This window comes from Prionailurus viverrinus, chromosome A1 (genome assembly GCF_022837055.1).
Source record: "Prionailurus viverrinus isolate Anna chromosome A1, UM_Priviv_1.0, whole genome shotgun sequence".
In the NCBI taxonomy this organism is placed as follows: Eukaryota; Metazoa; Chordata; class Mammalia; order Carnivora; family Felidae; genus Prionailurus; species Prionailurus viverrinus.
The window spans coordinates 207959466-207974589 of NC_062561.1; the positions used below are offsets into that span (position 1 = coordinate 207959466).

The following is a 15124-nucleotide window of genomic DNA, read 5'->3' on the forward strand; positions in this document are numbered from 1 at the left end:
TCTGTTTTCCTCTATCTTTTTCACGACTATATCTACTGCCCCATCTTGATTTATAAGCAAAACCTGGAAAACCTACAAAAACAAGTGTTTTGTGGTGTATCTAGGAATAATACAGAAAATATTGCTGTTATTTTTGGTGAAGAAAATCAATTTTGTAGAGTTTATTTCAATAAAATGTGAATTTTACTTAAAAAAATAAAAGTACAGTTTGTTCACACAACAAATGGCATAATCTCATAACACAAAATCAATAGACAGGGCACTTGAATATTATGTTAAGAAAGTAGGCAAGAAATTAATTTAGCAAATACATAATGCATAAATGTGCCTTATTGGTTCAATGCCAATTATCTTTAATTCATAAAATTATCCAAGCTTAATTATCATCCTCCTATATCATATTAACATCAGTATTTATAATAGCAAATTTTTATATGCCGACATTTGTAGGTCAGTTGAAATATTGATGCATACATAAAGCAAGGCCATAAGTTGAATGTATTTAAAATAATATGGCACCGGTGCAAGCAGATGTGAGGGTTAATTCTGGAAAAGGAGGCCCCAAATTTAACAGATTACTTACAGTGCTAGTGTGGGTGACCCAGGGTATTTTTCCTTTCTCTGCCCAACTTTGCTCTGGTGAAGAGCCAGGGAATCAGAAAATACTTAGAGACCCTAGGATGATGAGCATTAGGAAAAAATGTGGGAGGATTGAATATGCCATTAACTAGATACTGGTATGTAAGTATTTGAACCTCCACTATATGTATATTTTCTCAAGGTCAGCTCACATATTACTTAGGAATGCCTGGCATCGGTACAGTAAATAGAACATCTAGGTCCCTGATGTTCAAGTGCTGAAACAACAGTTGTTCTTAGGCCAGCACATTCTCATCGTGCACAAAAGCAAACCCAAGTCTTTAAGGGATTATTAGAGGAAGGATATTATTTTCTCAGTGACTCAAAGCCAGCTGTGAGGGCCTTTAGTGCAGTTTATGCGTCTTCTGCCTCCCTCTCTTCCACCTTTGGCATGTCTACAATTGGATGAAGTGCTTTTCCTGCAATGGCAATCACTATTAAATCCATTAGCTGGAAACCAAAACGTTTCCCTAATTGTTTAAAGTCTCATTGCGAAAAGGAAGTTTCTATTGATTGCACTATGAGGGGAAACAATCCCAAGTTCATCATTTTTTTCCCCTTTTTATAAACACAGCCAGATGAGATGGACATATTCAAAATCATCAGATTTACTTCTCCAAAGATTCTCGTTCACCCCTAGAAGTTTCTACTCTGGGTTTCTTTGTGCCCATTCTTTATTTTGTATTTGCTGACCACTTTCTCTCAGTTTTCTTTTGGGCCTCATCTTGTGTGCTGTACATCTTTGCCTTGTCTTCAGTTTTGTAATTAATTTACAATTCTTTTTAATGGCAGTTCTTTTAAAAAATTAGTTGGCTGGACCGTACTCCTGGAATACGGCACTTTTTCTCTTTTCTTCAACAGACATTTCAGCTACTCTCAAGCACTCACTTTTAGCCGTTGCCCAACATTTGGAATCCTGATGATGCCTTTCTTTGGACGTGTCCCTTAGGTACGTATACCCAGTTCTTAGAACAGTGCCTGACACTTAAAGGGTGACGCTTAATTCCTTCTTAATGAGTGCAGAAATTCAGGTGTGATTTATTTATTTATTTTTTAATCTCACCAAAAACTCATTTTGACCGAATGAATGGACCCAAATTAAAAGAAAAAAATAAAACAGTCAGCATGAGGACTTCTACTGTGGTCACATAGCATCTTGTTTGGTTTAGATTCTCAGCCTCTTTGACAAAGCTTTTCTTCTCTCCTCACTGAACCAGAGATGTTGGACAATTTCTGAGCAAAGAGAAAAAAATGTTGTTCACTCAGAAGTGCTTATAATCTGATTAACCTAAATCCCAATAAATGTGACATTACCAGCCAAAATGCTTTATAACTTTGATATTTGTAAATGGGAGCTACAGACAAATCTTACTAAACCTTTTTAGATTCTGGTTGTATAGATTCTGGCTGTATTATTCCCACTGAACGAAATTTCATCTTGCATATAGAAAACTTAAAAGGCTGCTAGTCCAGAACGTTTCCATAGGGATAATGAAAATTATGGAATGGCTGAAGACTGGATTTAATTGTATACTTAGCAGGCTAGTATTTAATTTCTCCTGAGGTCATTAATTATATAGCTTATCACATTGAGAGAAATTGCCGTCTTTGATAATATAAAATTGAATTTCATTTGATAATCACGATGAAGTACAGACTATCAAGTATGCATTCCTTTTCCATGGTGTTGACATTCAGGTATCGTCAGTTTTCTTAGTGCTTTAAATTATATGGTGGAGTGGCTGCCAAAATACTTGAAAGGAGAATAAATAGATTTGCTGACTCAAATTTGGCAGTAATTTTGCAGGAATGAGGATAGGCCGTTACAACATTCTAATCACAAAACTCCAAAGGGTTTTCAGTGTAATCTTTATGTTTTAAGTACTGTTTAGTTGTTGGACTAAGATACCGTGTGCTCCTGTAATTGTCTTTGAGCTCTGTGCACTGGGTAATCCTTTAGCATGATGAATCCAGAGGGGTGAAGAGGGATGAATTAGCTATCTTTTTAGCTATTTCCCAGAAACAATCCCTAGAAACTAGAGGAAAAGTTTTCTAAAGGATTGGTGATAGGTAGTTTGGTCCCACCGAGTGGCTATAATTCCAAAGTTGGTACCTTAAATGACACGTGTGTTCTATTTCCTTGGTGTTAGCTATGAGAATTGCTATACAGAGTTTTCAGACTTGGGACATTGGGAGCAAACAGAACAAAATGGAGAGCCACTTCCTTCGCTTTATTAGATCCGAGTTTTCTGGGGCTGTAGAAATGTATCTTTTTGTTAAATTTGTTTAATTATGCTCTGTCTTTGTTTGTAGTGCCTACCCATTGCGTGGCGATTTCCTTAAGGTCAAAGACTGTCTCAATCCATATAACCCATAGCAGAAAACCAGTAGGCTTACCAGGTTCTTACCTGATGTTTTACTGGATAGGCTGTTATTTTAACTTTCAGTTTGGGGGCGCCTGGGTGGCGCAGTCGGTTAAGCGTCCAACTTCGGTCAGGTCACGATCTCGCGGTCCGTGAGTTCGAGCCCCGCGTCAGGCTCTGGGCTGATGGCTCGGAGCCTGGAGCCTGTTTCCGATTCTGTGTCTCCCTCTCTCTCTGCCCCTTCCCCGTTCATGCTCTGTCTCTCTCTGTCCCAAAAATAAATAAAAAAACGTTGAAAAAAAATTAAAAAAAAAACTTTCAGTTTGGTAAGTCAAAAGTAAAAAACTATATGGCAGTGGATTTTAAAATATTATCAATATTTTCTTCTCAATGCTCCTAGGACAGAGACAGGATTTGGGGCTGACCCTTTCTGTGTTCTGGGAGGGATTCTTTTGTGGGCACTCTGAGTCATGCAGGTGTGAATCAAGTCAAACTAAGTCGCATGTATTGATTTCTTATTATGTGCGGCACTTTTCTAAATGGTAGTAACTCATTTAAGCCTCATAACAACCTTGTGATATAGGCACTAAATACTAACTTCATTCTATGAATGAGGAAACTGAGGTACAAGTCATACAGTGTAAGGGGTAGACCTGGGATTTGAGACCAGGAAGTCAGGCTGCAGAGCATATATTTAGAGACTGTCACAACTACTTCCTTATATGTCTTGGAATGGTTCCCAACAGTGCCAAAGGAATCCAAAAGCACTTATTTCAGACAAGGATTTTGTTTTTTTGTTTTTTTTGTTTTTTTTTTCATATGAAATTTATTGACAAATTGGTTTCCATACAACACCCAGTGCTCATCCCAAAAGGTGCCCTCCTCAATACCCATCACCCACCCTCTCCTCCCTCCCACCCCCCATCAACCCTCAGTTTGTTCTCAGTTTTTAACAGTCTCATATGCTTTGGCTCTCTCCCACTCTAACCTCTTTTTTTTTTTTTCCTTCCCCTCCCCCATGGGTTCCTGTTAAGTTTCTCAGGATCCACATACGAGTGAAACCATATGGTATCTGTCTTTCTCTGTATGGCTTATTTCACTTAGCATCACACTCTCCAGTTCCATCCACATTGCTACAAAAGGCCATATTTCATTTTTTCTCATTGCCACGTAGAATTCCATTGTGTATATAAACCACAATTTCTTTATCCATTCATCAGTTGATGGACATTTAGGCTCTTTCCATACTTTGGCTATTGTTGAGAGTGCTGCTATGAACATTGGGGTACAAGTGGCCCTATGCATCAGTGCTCCTGTATCCCTTGGATAAATTCCTAGCAGTGCTATTGCTGGGTCATAGGGTAGGTCTATTTTTAACTTTTTGAGGAACCTCCACACTGCTTTCCAGAGCGGCTGCACCAATTTGCATTCCCACCAACAGTGCAAGAGGGTTCCCGTTTCTCCACATCCTCTGCAGCATCTATAGTCCCCTGATTTGTTCATTTTGGCCACTCTGACTGGCGTGAGGTGATACCTGAGTGTGGTTTTGATTTGTATTTCCCTGATAAGGAGCGACGCTGAACATCTTTTCATGTGCCTGTTGGCCATCCGGATGTCTTCTTTAGAGAAGTGTCTATTCATGTTTTCTGCCCATTTCTTCACTGGGTTATTTGTTTTTCGGGTGTGGAGTTTGGTGAGCTCTTTATAGATTTTGGATACTAGCCCTTTGTCCGATATGTCATTTGCGAATATCTTTTCCCATTCCGTTGGTTGCCTTTTAGTTTTGTTGGTTGTTTCCTTTGCTGTGCAGAAGCTTTTTATCTTCATAAGGTCCCAGTAATTCACTTTTGCTTTTAATTCCCTTGCCTTTGGGGATGTGTCGAGTAAGAGATTGCTACGGCTGAGGTCAGAGAGGTCTTTTCCTGCTTTCTCCTCTAAGGTTTTGATGGTTTCCTGTCTCACATTCAGGTCCTTTATCCATTTTGAGTTTATTTTTGTGAATGGTGTGAGAAAGTGGTCTAGTTTCAATCTTCTGCATGTTGCTGTCCAGTTCTCCCAGCACCATTTGTTAAAGAGGCTGTCTTTTTTCCATTGGATGTTCTTTCCTGCTTTGTCAAAGATGAGTTGGCCATATGTTTGTGGGTCTAGTTCTGGAGTTTCTATTCTATTCCATTGGTCTATGTGTCTGTTTTTGTGCCATCAGACAAGGATTTTGAATGTTATGTTTTCTAATGTAAAAAGCCATCCTATGGAAGAAGCCATATCTCTTCAGAACCTCTATGTATGTAATGTATGGATGGATGTATGTATCTATGTAATCTACTTACTGTGGTCGGCAGAATAGTGCCCACCCAGAGATGTTTATGCCCTAATCTTGAAGGCTGTGGATATGTTATGTTACATGGCAAGGGTGAATTAAGGTTGCAGGTGGAATCAAGATTTCTAATGCGCTGACCTTAACATTCGGAGACTATCCTGAGTTATTTGGGAGGACACAGTGTGAAAGTGGAATTGGGAGTCAGAAGGGCATTAGAATCATAAAATAGGAGAAAGATTTGACCAGCCATTGCAGTCTTTACAGATGGAAAGAACCACAAGCCTAGAATTGTGATTACCTTTTAGAAGCTGTAAAAGGCAAAGAAATGGATTCTTCTTCTATAACCTTAAGAAAGAATTGCAGCCCTGCTACATTTTGATTTTAGCTCTGTGAGACCCATGCCAGACTTCTGACCTCCAGAACTATAAGAAAAGAAATTTGTGTTGTTTTAAGACATGAAGTTTGTGGCAACTTTTTATATTGGCAATAGGAAAGTAATATACTTACTTATTTACCATAAGCGAGGAATTGGTAATTTCTTTGGTGGGTTGGGAGATAGGGCTTGGGGGCTTTTGTTAATGATAGGAGACAAAAAAAAATCTAAGAATCTCTAGGTCAACTAAGAGCTGACCTCAGAATTTTTTATTCAAAAGTTAATTATAAATTTACTAAGATTAGGTCAGTGTTGTGCAATATTTATGATTTTTCTGAATTCTCAACACACGAACATCGTTCAAGATTGAAAAAGTGTAGAAGAACATGAAACGGTAAGCATGTATTTGCTTTTCAAAATTTGCGTCTTCAGGGTCCCAGGACAGAAACAGGATTTTACGTTGTTTTTGTCTCATCACCTAGGATTTTACCTTATCGCTAAGCTACCTACCTTCTCTCCTCAGAGGCATCACTAACATCAGTTTCTTTTAGAAATATTTCATGTCTCTATGAGCATATATTTATGTATAGTCTTTTTCTCTTAAATAACAGTAACATACAGGCCTTTGCATTTATTTCTATCTTAAATTCAGAAAAAAAATTTATGATAATTAAAAATAAGCAAAACAGAATGTTAACGAAGTTGGTGGGAGGGGAACTGTGCGTGATTTTCCACATTTCTGTATTCCATGAATTGAAATATATCCAGGAGAGGCAATAGTGAAGGGTATATTATGGCTTATGTAAAATAGGTACTCAAAATGTTATATGATGAACTAATGAATACGTATGAGATGACTGGGTAGCCAAGCTAAGATTTCATTCGCAGGCTTCTTGCAGAAATTCCTGGGGAAGAGAACATGAATACCCAGGATATAAGTTCTGACCGAAACGTGACTCTTCTGTCTTAGGGTTTAGATCTTTGAAGCCTGAATGGCAAAGGTAGAAGGTGAGGGCAAAAGCAACCTGTCATTTCAAAGCTGCAGGTGTATCTGCATGAGCTGGAGACTCGAACACACCTTCAGCAGAAAGAGTTCTTTAGTTAGGGAAACCACAGGACTGGGGTAGTTGGTTTTATAATTACAGAGCTTTGCTCATAATTATAAAAGTGTATGTTTGACAGCCATAGCTCTCAGTATCTAAACTGCTCTACGTCACATTGTTGGAAGGTGTTTATGTTCTAGTCAGAGCTGGATCTCTGCAGACACCATGCCCTTTAGGTAATTTCTAAATTTACTGATACAGAAATAGTTACTTACTCTCTTGTGAAAATATTTTGTGTGTACTCATTTTTTTCCAAGTGAAGTTAGTAGCTGAGCTTTGGAAAGGTTGGAGATGGGAAGATGACACCCTACCCAGCATCTTGGATTGGCTTAGATGAATGATGGATTTTGTAGGGCTCTGGATATAGCATATTGCTTCCAGCTCCAAGTGATATTGTACAGCCTAAGAGTGGGTGGAGGGCTTTTCATCTCACCTATGGCACAGAGCCCAGGAGCTTTCTGGCATCAAAGGACTACAGACCGCATCTTTGGCATGGGCATTCGCATTCTCACGGTGGGCATCATCTGCAGTGGCAGCTAGGGAGTCCTTCAAGAAGCTTTGTAAGCATAGTTACACAAACTCATACACATCATCATACATATGTGTAGGAGTCTTTATATTTTGTATAAACCAAAGTGTACTAGACATAACGTTTTGCTCACTTGTACATTGTTTATCTTAAAAGAAGGAATTGTCAGGGTGCCTGGGTGGCTCAGTCGGTTAAGTGTCTGACCTGATTTCAGCTCAGGTCATGATCTCACAGTTTGTGGGATCGAGCCCCACGTCAGGCTCTGCACTGACAGCATGGAGCCTGCTTGGGATTCTCTCTCCTCTCTCTTGGCCCCTCCCCCACTCACTCTCTTTCTCTCTCTCAAAATAAATTAAAAAAACTTAAAAAAAAGAAGGAATTGTCAGCCAAAAAAAAGAAAAACAAGGATTTGAAAGTTGATAATGATTAAAAATGTTAGTAACTCAAATTGCTTGAACAATTACTTTGTGCCAGGTACTATGTGCTTTATGTGTCTTTGCTCATTAATCTGCATAGTTGCTCAGCAGAGGTTCATAGGTACCTCACAGAGTAAGGAGCTTCCTGGCTATAGATGTTTTTAAGCAGATATTGGTGACCATTTGCTCCAAATGTAATAGAGAAGGTTCCTCCTTTGGGGGTAAGTCAGAAGAGGTGATTGCTAGACCCTTTCCAAATGTCAGTGCTTAGGACTCCACCAGTTAATGATTGAATGCAGGGCTGGGTTATTTGGAGTGCTCAGTAATGTTTGCCAAGGACCAATGAAGACTTGAGTTTCTCTCTTGCCTCTGGGTAATGATTGGTGCAGGTTAGAGGTGATGAGGGCAGTCCCTGCATGCTGTTCTCATTGAACTGAATCCAGTGCAGGGTGGCTCGCTCTGTCTTCTAGACTGAGTGCGTGACCTTGATTAAATCAGGTTATAGAGCAAATTGGAGGTCTGTAGAGAAGCTGTCTTATTTTTTCTACGACCTCTGAGGCTTCTTCAAGTAACAGATACGCATCCAGACTTTTATCCTTTACGTGAGCTTCATCGCTGAGCTACAAGGATGGCTTAAAATGGCAAGTTGAGGTCGTCCGACTACTCAATTGGTGCTTTCTGAAAAACAGTTCTATCAGAGGAGCAGGCTATTAATTGCTTCATTAATCCATCAGTGATTTCTTTGTCAGGAACCATTCTAAATGCTTGAAAAATAACTTCCTCTTTGGACGGATAATCACATAAAGAAACAGCTGGGTGCTATATTAGCGCTGCAATGGAGATGGGGGCAGATGTGGTAACATCAAGGAGGAATGACGTTTAGTGACCGAGGTGTCACGGTGGCAGTCATGCCTCAGCTGGGATGTGAAGGATGAATAGGATTTCACCAGGCAAAGAAGAGAAAGAAGATAATTCTGTTCGGGGAGGTGATAGCTCTGTGGCTTGAAGCTCTGAGAGAGAAGGGCACGCTGCCGACGGGGGGATGGTCACAGCTTCAGCAACGTGGGGGTGGGGAAGGTGGGGTGTGTTCATGCTGGAACAGTGTGTGATACTGTGTGCTAGTAGAATAAGAGGTGAAATTTTGTAACTGAAAAGCTGAACGTCGAGAAAGAAGGAGCCTACATAAAAGCCAGGCAGAGAATTAAAACAAAACAAAACAAACAAAAAACCCCCACATGTTAAAAAAAATACATCTTGGCTCATAATTTTATTTTTTACTTTATAAGTTTTTATTTAAATTCCAGTAGTTCACATATGGTGAATATTAATTTCAGGTGTACAATTTAAGTGATTCAACACTTGCATACAACGCCCAGTGCTCATCACAACGAGTGCACTCTTTAATCGTCAACACTGGGGCCGCCTGGGTGGCTCAGTCGGTAAAGCGTCTGACTTTGGCTCAGGACATGATCTCAGGGTTCAGGAGTTTGAGCCCCGCATTGGACTCTGTGCTGGCTCAGAGCCTGGAACCTGCTTTGGATTCTGTGTCTCCCTCTGTCATTGCCCCTCCCCTACTCATGCCTTCTCTCTCTCTCTCTCTCTCTCTCTCTCTCTCTCTCTCTCTCTCTCAAAAATTCATTAAATTCTCTCTCATTCTTAAAAAAACATTAAAAAAAATTAATTGTCATCACCTATTTTACGCATATCCTCACCCACCTCCCCTCTGGCAACCATTAGTTTGTTCTCGATAGTTAACAGTCTGTTTCTTGAGGGGCGCCTGGGTGGCTCAGTTGGTTTCATCTGACTCTTGATTTTGGCTCAGGTCATGATCTCACAGTTGGTGGGTTCGAGCCCTACATCAGGCTCTGCACTGACAGTGCGGTGCAGAACCTACGTGGGGTTCTCTCCCTCTCTCTCTGTTCCTCCCTCCCCGACCCCCCCCCCCCCGCCCTTGTGCTCTCTCTCTCTCAAAACAAATAAACTTTTTTTTTAAAGAGTCTGTTTCTCAGTTTGACCCATAATTTTAAATGATAGACCATGGTTATTGACTTTAGGCATTCCCAGGGGTAAGTAAAGATGGGCCGCAACAGTTGCCTAGAAAATTGACGTTTGAAAAAATCGTTTTAATGTTTATTTCTTTTTGAGAGAGAGAGAGACAGACAGACAGACAGAGTGTGAGCTGGGGAGGGGCAGAGAGAGAGAGGGAGACACAGAATCCGAAGTAGGCTCCAAGCTCTGAGTTGTCAGCACAGAGCCCAATGCAAGGTTTGAACTCACGAACCGTGAGACCACGACCTGAGCTAATTTCTGACACTTAACTGAGCCACCCAGGCACCCCGAAAATTGACAGTTTTGTGTGAACAAGTTAGGAGCCCAGCTCAGAATGTGAACTGGAACCCCCAGACATCTGAAACAGCAAGCAATTTTTGCACCTGCAAACCAAATTTCAGTCTTCACATACAGGCAATGAAAAGGAGATTTTTTATATATTTATTTATTTATTTTTGTTAGCCACATCCGCACACACAAGATAGTGATTTCCATCTGTGGTGTTACTTTAAATGAAAATGGAGCTTCCTGCTTAGAGCTCAGAGGTGTGCTTTTGGTGAGCGTCATCTGCCATGCTCTGTGACATCTCACTCACAGAGACTAACCCAAGCTCTGTCAGTGTCTGTGAGTGGTCCAAGCATTTCATTCCCATGCCAGATGGTGAGCACCTTCAGGAGAAGGATCACGTCTTAGGGTTCTCTGTAGCTTGAATACATTTGCCTTACATGTTAACTGAATGGCTGAATGAATTCTATTCACAGGCCATCCCGGAGAACCTATGAATAGTCTGATCTTCGGTTTTGCCACTGACCAGAACCACCTTCCTTGTCCAGGCTGACATTGACAGGCCCTAATTTTGCCTCTGTGACCTATTTTTTTTTTTTGATGTTTATTTATTTTTGAGAGAGAGACAGAACACAAGCAGGGGAGGGACAGAGAGAGAGAGAGAGAGAGGGAGACACAGAATCCGAAGCAGGCTCCAAGCTCTGAGCTGTCAGCACACAGCCCAATGTAGGGCTCAAACCCACAAACCATGAGATCATGACCTAAGCTGAAGTCAGATGCTTAACTGACTGAGCCACCTCTGTGGCCCATGGAAAAAAAAAATTCACCTAGAGACTAATGTTCAAAGTTCCTTTGTTTCAAGCCATGGAACAGTAGTCATTTGATTAAAAAGCCAGTGGTTAATTAGTGCCAAAGACTTTCTTTGGGAGGGCTCATCTCCTTTGTAGACCTCTGTAGGGTCCTCCTATCTCTTTCCTGAAGAGCACCCTTTACCTCACCCTTCTCTAGTAGAATCTGCAAACTTTGCATCCCATCTAATTTTACCCATCTCTTTGTCCATTCCCTTAGGGTCTTGCTCTCTGAAGTTGGCTAATGGCTAAAGTCATCTGTGCCCAGCGCTAGAGTCTGGAAGTTCAACTTGAATTTTGATAGGGACTTGGTGGAAACAGGGAATTGACTCAAAAGAAAGAGAGAACATTCTGGGACTTTTGACCTTTCTCAGATCAAGTACCCATCCGGACCTGGATTCAGAGGCAGCTCAGAGTAACTCAAACTCTCTTTAGGTGCCTCAAGTGAGAAATAGCCAGATGGTGAGCAATTCTCTGAAACCAGATAGAAATTGAGAACAGTGAAATGATTCTTTCTCCTCCCACTACTGGCTGGGAGTTTATTTAAACACACACACACACACACACACACACACACACACACGTAAGAGCAGGAGACTAATTGTGAATGAAATAAAGAACATCAAAAGAATCTTCCTAATTAGCTTAAATACTGATTGTTACCATTAGAAAATGAGTCAGCCTAAAAACACATGTAATTGGAGTCTTCCTGTGTTGTGGGAAGCCTAGAGACCGAAGAACTACATTATTAGCAGGAAAGGACAGGCCATGGTGACATCCATCATAAAGAAGAGATGGTTTTTCCAGCACTGACTGTGGCATGTGACATTTGCTTGACTGAATGCAAAGCATTTGATGCCCAGGAGGCTGGTAGTTGTCTCTACACAGCCAGTACATGAGTGGCAAGCACATATTACCACTCCTGCTTGGCAAATGGGAAACCGAGGAACTGGAAATTGTAATAACTAGAATTGAAGTGAATCATCAAAGTTTAGGGCAAAGTTGTGAGAGAGACTTTGGTGCCCTATTTCTCTTGCTGTGCTCTTTTCCCTCCCTTCTCAATGCTTCTTTCTTATTGCACAGTTCTCCTATTTAAATTTTTCTTGGAGGTGAGCCTGGGTGGCTTAGTCTGTTAAGCATCCAATTCAGCTCAGGTCATGATCTCATGGTTCTTGAGTTCGAGCCCTGCGTTGAGCCCTGTGCTGACATTTCAGAGCCTGGAGCCTGCTTCAGATTCTGTGTCTCCCTCTCTCTCTCTACCCCTCCCCTGTTCACGCTCTCTCTCGCTCTCTCTCTAAAATAAACATAATTTTTTTTTAAATTTTCCTTGGAGAAACTGTGTGCTTTTTATACCTCTGTGTGAATGTTAATCATCATCCCCCTTGGAGAGGGCACTTGACTATTAACTCTTATCCCTAATAATGATACAAAACTTTTTCAAGGGGCCCTCCTAAACCCTAAATTCATAAAGAAATTACAAGCATCCATAATTAGCATGAATCTGGTAGAGGAGGAAGGTAGAAGAAACAAACTCTTTCCTGGTGCCCCTGACATCCTATCGCAGACCTGCCCTGTGTAAGGTGAGATATCTAGGAACAGGTGGAGTAGCAGAGAACAATTGGATTTCTTCTGATGATGCAAGTGTGAATGGCTGACTTGCTAAATTAACGAAAAGAGTATGTATTATGAGAAATTACTTGAGAAGTATGTGATGCCAGATTGGGGATTATTGATTAGTAGAATTGTCTTAGTTCAATCAAAATACAATAAAACCAATTTGTATGTCATTGCTTCTTCAAATATTTCTAATTATATGGCCCTGGGTAGGTATTTTAATCTTAGTAGTGCTGTGAACTTTTGGGCAGTCTTGTGAAGTCTATGGGCCCCTTTATAGAGTAGTACTTTTTTTTTTTTTGAGAGGGCGAGAGAGAGTGTGCACGTGTACCTGAGCAGAAGGGAGAGGGGCAGAGAGAAAGGGAGAGGGAGAGGATCTTAAGCAGGCTCCATGCCTAGTGTGGAGCTGGTTGCCAAACTCCATCTCATGATCGTGAGATATGACCTGAGCCAAAATCCAGAGATGGATGCTTAACTAACTGAGCCACCCAGGCACCCTGAAAATAGCATTTTTAATACATAAAATCAAACACTTAAAAAACTTCAAAGAAAACCAATACTACTGGAAGACATTAATCAAAATTGTTGAAAATTTGTGATATATGCTTTAGTAATGAATTAAAAACAAGATCTAGTGCACAGACATAATGGTTTCATAACTTCATAGTAGTGATGAATACAAATAATATTTTAAGATACCTACAACTACTATACTGTGATATTAAAATATTTGAGGTTTCTTTGGAGGTGAAGTTACAAATACCTGAATACCTGTGGCTATTAGTGACTACTGGTCCATATTTATAATGGAATGAAATGCTATATTTAATTCAAGGTTGATAAAAGGTTTGCAGTAGACTTCTTGGCTTGACAGTCTATCTACCTCTTTGAGCTGTGGGTGGTGTTGGAGGGAGAACATGGCCTTTGAATCTCAGCTCTGAGTTCAAGTCTCCATGAAGACTTTACTTCCAGCATGTCTCAGCTATTTTAGTTAACCTTTTGGAATTCAGTTTGCTTTGATTACAATGGGAAAATAGTGAATTCTGCATGAAGTTATTGAACAGACTAAATGATATAATGTATATTTAACATCTAGCACAATGCCTGTCATGAAGAGGGAGCTCAGCAAGTAACAACTCCGTCTGGACACCTTTTCCCCCACAGCCAAAGGAAAAGCGAAGTAGGTAAGATATTTGTAAAGATAAGTCTCTTACTAACATCCTAGTCCTGGATAATTCGCTGTCTGAGACAGGGTACATACAGTCTTTTAGTTTCAAGAGAATTTGGGAAGGAAGATACTCTGGAAAATATATTCCATTTTATGCATCTCTAAGCCAAGCCATAAATGTAGCTGTCTAAAATTTCAAGTCTGTAAAATTCAAACAAGTTTTCAGGAGTTAATTGTTAAAAGGTAATTAAAATTCCAGTGAAATAAGATACCATTTTAGGATTGGGAATGCTGGCTTCTCTGTCTTATGATATTAAGGTTTTGGTAGAGTCCTCATCTTGTCCCATGCAGAACCAAGAGAGGGCTGTCCTACCGCTGAGTTCTGCAGGATCCATGTGGAAGAGGAGGACAAAACCCTGGTCTGCTCAGGAACCTGAGCTGCTCCCTCAAGCCATAGGTCAGACACAAAGCAGCTAATGGACGCAGTGGCCAACTTCAGGTGCTTTGTGGACATCCCTAAACTGAGTTGATCCACAAGGTATTTCCTGAGTAAAAACTTCTTGAATTTTAGCTTCTTAAGCTGTCAAGAAGTTATTGGATTTTTGGAATTTTTATTGTTACATATTCCAGATATCTTAGAATCTAAAAAAATTTATTTGAATTTTAAACGTAAAAAAATAGAACTTATTGTGTGGTATATAAGGCATAAATATTCAATTTAATGAAACTTATTTAAATTTTTGTTTTCAGATTTGGGAAGCTACAATCAAGGTCATTTGGGAAGTAGGACCCAGTGTATTAGCATTACCTATGGGTGTCCACATAGAGATTTATAGACACAGGAAAGGCTAGATCATGAGAATGCCCCGTAAAGAGGCACCACGTTTCACCAGGGAGAAATGCATCCAAGTTACCTCACAAATGTTAAGAAATATGCCTAATTAATTGTATGGTGCATTTTCCATGGTATTTGCTTTATTAATTTCATGTGCATTTTGATTAAAAATTTTACATTTTATTATCTCTTATGTTTTTCAATAAATACAAACCAGGACTGATTTTTTTCCCTCTTTTTTTCATTCTTCTCAGAGGTGTGGTGAGCATCGAGTAAGATAGTAATTTTGCAATGCTTATGTCTTGTCCATTTGGGCTGCTGTAACAAAATGCCACACACTGAGTAGCTTATGGATAACAGAAACTTAACTCTCACAGTTCTAGAGGATGGCAGTCCAAAATCACGGTGCCGGCGTGTCGGGTGAGGGTTCGCTTTCAGGTTATAACTTCTTATATCCTCTAGTGGCAGAAGGGGCTCCTGGAGCCTTTGTTATAAGGCACTAATCACCTTCCAAAGGCTCCACCTCCTAATACCATCATGTTTGGGGGTAAGAATTCGACATATGAATTTTGGGAGGACACACTC

At 40.2% G+C, this 15124-nt stretch overlaps 1 long non-coding RNA gene across 1 annotated transcript; it reads left to right on the top strand.

Moving 5' to 3' along the window:
• Positions 1-1496: 1496 nt before the first annotated feature.
• LOC125146702 (uncharacterized) lies at positions 1497-14722 on the top strand. Its single transcript, XR_007144841.1, has 3 exons — positions 1497-1588; positions 13633-13720; positions 14455-14722. It is a non-coding gene; the product is annotated as an uncharacterized LOC125146702 (long non-coding RNA).
• The last annotated feature ends 402 nt before the right edge of the window (positions 14723-15124 follow it).